Genomic DNA, 6,000 nt, shown 5'->3' on the forward strand with positions numbered 1-6,000 from the left:
GATCCTTTCTAACTTCTCACTGCCTTGGAACCCTAGGATGGGTCCTTCTTTCTTTGATTTTCCTTCCATTATCAACAACTTTGAGGAATTCTTTACCAAATGTTTCTCGTCTAGCTCTTTCTTTCTGGACGGTCCTCCGTTAAAGGAGGAAACTTAAGAATTTTATTGGTGATCTCAAGGTTGGTGCTCGAGAGGTAACTCTAATAGCTAGATCAGATATTGTCATCACTAATTTTGCGAGATGATTGTTGGTGAGATGTAAATTTTAGAATTGGATGAATTTGATGTGAAAAATCATGAGAATCAAAAGTCGATTCCCACATATGATGTCATTGTTTCAATGTGGAACAAGAAATACATGATGCTGAAGGATAAGCTTTTCTGGCGCAGCGACAAGAACTCTCGGAGTGACAGTGCAGGGACAACCTATAAGGGTAACACTCCAAGTCAGTGAAGTTGAAGAGATGTAATTTAAAAGTGAGAGTGAGATCACGCCTATAATCAGCGCGTGGTAGGGTTTATATATGTTATGCGATTGAAGTGTCTTGCATCTCAAGGAAGCTCCACCTAACCATATGTCAGGGAATGCTTATATTCTACGATAGGGAATGCTCTAATGATTAGGATGAAGTGTCTTGCATCTCAAGGAAGCTCCACCTAACCATATGTCATATTTCCTTATCTTCTAGTTTGGACCTTCATAATTCGACCTGTCATTTTAGGCCTTTAACCGATTCAAAACAATTATATTTATGTTGTTAAATATGAGAGAACTTGGTCATCAATTGAGCTATCAATCAAATAAAAAAGAATCTGTTAAAGTCACTTAAAAAGTTAAATTCGTTTTTAAATATATTGTTTAAGTCTTTAAAAAAATTAAAATTGTCTAAATATATAATTAAGTGATGTTAAAACAATCTGGTTAATATTTTCTCTCTCTCTTTAACTTTACTTTAACTTTTATTTTGGTCCCTCAATATAAATTTATTAACATGTTAAATTTATTTTAGCATTTCTTTCTGTCCCTTAATGTGAATGGAAGGACTAAAGTGTAACATTTTAATAAAATTAATGATTAAGAAGAAAAATTAATTAAAAGACAAATATAAACCTAATGTTAAAATAAAAGACAAAATATAGTTTTTCTCTTTTTTAATTGAAATTCCATCGTTGTCATATAAAAAAATTAATTTTACCTTCTCTTAGCTACAATGAATCTCAAGTAAATTAATATTCATTCACGTTATTTTGACGAGTTCAACTTTTACTCCATAATTGGTAAAGGACCCGTGCATTCCCACGGATCACACTACGTATAATTATTTGTGAATTTGTTAAATTATTTGTGTTTTATATTTGAATTTTCAATTATGGAATAACAACGATAGTATTATATTAGTTTTTATAATGAGATTTTGATATTAAATAAACCAAATAAAACAAAAAAAAAAGTTATATATCCAACATTTTCAGTTTAAATAGCTTTTAAAAAAAATGTTAGTAGATTTGAAAGTATTGTCCAGTCAAAGTTACACATCATCTATTTTTTTTATGTCAGAAACAATTAATATAGTATGAGAATAAATAAAAAAGTCATTTAATATTTACTTTGAGAAATGATAGTATAACTTATCTTTTTAACATTTAATAGAAAAAATAGGGTTTCTTTATTGTATTTAGCTTGGATATTCCAAATACTAATAGAGTTTCCTGTATTCCATCTATCTGCATACCAAATTTAGGTTTCCAATTACAAACCTATTTGTAGAAAAAATCAGATAGTAACATATCTGCAGATGATCCACGTGCGTGTTGCCATGGCTACAATTCTGATGATAATGCTGGAAGCATGAGGTATGAAATGATGTTGAATCGGGGATGTTCTTCTACTGTAATTCTTTGAAACACATCTGAAATTGATATTGTTATGCATTACCAAACATGTTCTCCTATGGTTCAATTTTCCACTCCTTAAAATTTGTGAAAACATGATTATGTTTTAACATAATATGAGTTTTCCAAATTCCAAAAACAAAATTTCATTTTCGAGATTAGGATTCAATTTGGGATGATAATGGGTGAAGAATGAGGTGTGAAGCAGATGTTATTTTATCGTTGGTCTTCTACTCTAATGCTTTTTTGCACAACTGATATTGAATTTGTTACGCATAACCAATTCATGTTCATTTAGGGTTCATTTTCTACTCAATTTGATTACCGAAAAGATGAATAAGTTTTTACAACCTTTGAGCAATTCTATATACCAATTTGTAGTTAAACTTTCCAATTTAGAGTTTCAGTTTTTTACTCAATTAATCAGTTGATTACATCTTAAGTAGAGTAATACTTATTTGAATTTGTATATGTTTTAGATGTTGACAATATATGCTGATTAGAGATGCTGGTAATTGATGTCAAACTTTCCAGAAGTTATAGAGATTATTCATTCTGATTATATATGCAGATTGTAGATATTATAATTTCTGATTATAAATGCTATTTTGTAAAAATTATATATATTAGAATTTGTAATTTGGTATTCAGATTACATTGCTTATGTCATATATAAATTTTGAATTTCAGCAATGAAACTGCCATGAAGATCATTCGGGGCATGGTGTATGAGATTGGTGAATGTTCAGTTAAGAGAAAGCAATGTACGAAGAAATGTCGTACCGGTAATATCCTTGCTATGCAAACTGCGAACATCGCTCAAGTTACCAATGTTGTTGTTAATGTAAACCAACCCACAATAGATTTATGAAGGAGAAAGTTACGCATGTTGAAAAGTGTGTTGCAAAGAAAAAAACATGTTGGCAAGAAGTTCACTGTTGGCAAAATTGTGGATAAGAAAGGTAAACAAAAATTTGTAGCGAACGCACGGGTCTCAAATCAAGTTACTGAAGAATGGGTCATGGGAGCTAAACAATATTCTTGGGAGAGTCACATAGGAAATGCAAAAACCAGCACAACTAATGTTATGGTAAACACATATTTGAATTTGATCTATTGTGTTATATTTCAAAGGGTTTATAACTTTTAGTGTTGTGCAATTGATATTTATGCAGCATTTTCCAAGAACAATAGAAAAAACATGCCTTAGAACAAATCAAACTGGGATCAAAGTCGTTGATGTTGAAGAAACCAAAATATTCAAATATCGGGTTCACACTGAAAAAAGGAAGAACGAACCAAGAGCCTATGAAAAATACACGTCTTTAGGATGATATGGATTTGCAAAGAGAAAAAAAAACTATGTGATGGCGATAACTTGGTCTGGAGTATGTTGTGTTTTTCTCCCTATGTGTATGTAAAATTTCAAGGGAGTTGATGGGCGCGTATATCATTAGATTTGGAGTCTATGATGAACATGACATGGAGTTCTAACATGTTGTGGATGATCTGTTTTTAAGTTTATATATATAAACTTTGATGTAATATTGGAATGTCTAAACCAAATTATAATTAATACCTTAATGATATTGATATTTATGTATTGTGATGCTAAACGGTAATTTTAATGTAGAAGTTGCATTATGTATTTCGTTTCTGGTTACTTTTATTTTACATGTTACATTTATAATGTTGGTGATTTGAAGTTTAATAGACAAAAAAATTAAAATGAGTTAGTTTTGCAAACAAACAATAAATATGTTATCACCTATACATATTGCATATGATGTCTGTTATAAAACCGTTTTTAAGGGGCATTGTATTGCTCAAACTCATTAATTGGGCATGCAGGATGAAATCCATATCTAAGCCCATTTACACTTTGCTATATAATGTAAGGATTAGGGTATTCATGTCATCACTTTTCTACCATTGGAACTATAGAAAGGAAACTATATTTGGAAACATATCTGAAATGTATGCTTCTGGCAAGTATGTATGAATTTCATATTTGATGTTAGATGCATGAATTAATCAACCCAAATCCTCTATTACAAATATCTTATATCAATGAATCATAGTTGAAATTTTATTTTATTTTTAATTATAGTAAATAGAATTATTAATGTTATTACATATACAATAATGAAGACATGAGGGCACATGTATTCAAGTTAATTTTTTTTTGAAGAAGATCAGGATACAAAAATTGAAGCTCTAATAAATGAGGGTTGGATTAATGAGTCAGAAAAAACACGTGACGTTAGCAACGGTTGCAAGTGGGATTATACAGTGACGAAAGCAAATAATTTTGGGAAATATATGTTGGTCGGTGTCTTGGACATGATAAATTGCTTATCTGTTATTGTTATCGTATTTAAAGATGTTATGTAAATAAGTTTTGTTCATTTTTGCAGCATATCCCGATGAACATATCAAAGCAATGTTTTGGTGAAAAGCAGGTTGCGATAAAAAATGATCGACATTGAAGATTGGAAAGATTATAACTGCTTTATTCGCAGAGCTCGACGGGATTCATATGAGAAGAATATTGGCCATGGGTGGTACGAATTTTCCAAAGAGAAGAAGCTTGAAGTCGGGGATGTGTTATACTTTAGCATGAGTCCTATGGCAGATTTTATGTCAGTTGATATAATAAGGGGTTGATCTATGTTGTTCCTTTTGAAAGGTTTGAATGCAAGTAACTGTTCTGAGAGGATTTTAACTTCAAAATTATTATAAGTACAACCTGTTATTGTACGGATCAATATAAGCACCTTATTATTGTTGATGTAGTAGTAGTATGCAATGTGATATTAGTTGTTGATGTTGAATTATTTGTAATGTGTGCATGAATTATTTAAGACTGTATGCATGACTTATAAATGTTACTGCTAGAAAACAATCTTGATCATTACATCTAGTTGATAAAAAATAGAACTGATATGATATATAACTGCACTACATATTTATTGTGAAGGATAAAAGAATAATTCATTCCTTTTAAAATAAATAACTATTTATCATTGACATTTATTTAATTGCAGAAAATCCTAATTTTGTTACCATTAATCTAACAATGCGGTACATATTAACCCTATCATTTTTCAGCTGATCTAATTGGAAACATTGCAACAAATTTCGAAATCCAAGCATAGTCCAAAATGCTAATCAAAACATTAGTAAAGGATGTGATTGGTTTAATGCACACATTAACTGCAACAATGACTGAATTAAGTGAGACATTATAGTACATATAATATCGGGTTAATGCACACATATGATTATTAAGAATAACAATTTTCTATGAAAGTAAGTGATTAATGTCATAATTTCTTGGGTTAAATATACGAAATCCCCTGCAACGTAGACGAGTTTCGCTTTACCCCCTGTAATATTCTTTTTTTGGATTCCCCATGTAATAGTTTTTTTATTCCCCCCTAAGCGTACAATTTGAACACTGAATCTGGGGGGGTAAACAAAAAAAACATTACAAGGGGGCAATTTTTGCGCTTAGGGGGCAAAAGACACAGAATTTTAAAATCTCAAGGGGGGATCCAAAATATTTTTTTGTACAGGGGTAAATCGAATTTCGCTAACATTGTAGGGGGTATCATATATTTAACCCTAACTTATTTGCTCCAATTGTGAGATTGATTAGAGTGATAACACACAGTCTCTACAACATACTGTGTGTATAGTATAAGAGGAATCTAGTCTACCCAAGCCATACTTTTTGAATCTCTTTGCAATATTCTCAAGTAAACTGACTTTACTATGTTTTCCAACATTTTGTTATGTCACTTTGTCTGCACATTAATACCAAAGGAACACACAACAGAAGCATCATTATTATATATAGATAAGTAAGCCTTAAAACATATGGTATATTTTGTTTGTTAAATCTATACTACCCATCCATTCAAAATCAGATTATCAATATCTTCTTCCTCTAGCAGGTTTAACAATTCAAAAATAATATACAAATATTGTTATTATCTTGTTTCTGTTTATCATACGATGTACTACTGCATGATTGAATGAATTGATAATATTTAGCAGCGAATCATCCATGGACATGAGAAACCTAAATCAGCAGGACGTGTG

The sequence above is a fragment of the Lathyrus oleraceus genome, chromosome 4, assembly GCF_024323335.1.
Source record: "Lathyrus oleraceus cultivar Zhongwan6 chromosome 4, CAAS_Psat_ZW6_1.0, whole genome shotgun sequence".
Taxonomy (NCBI): Eukaryota; Viridiplantae; Streptophyta; class Magnoliopsida; order Fabales; family Fabaceae; genus Lathyrus; species Lathyrus oleraceus.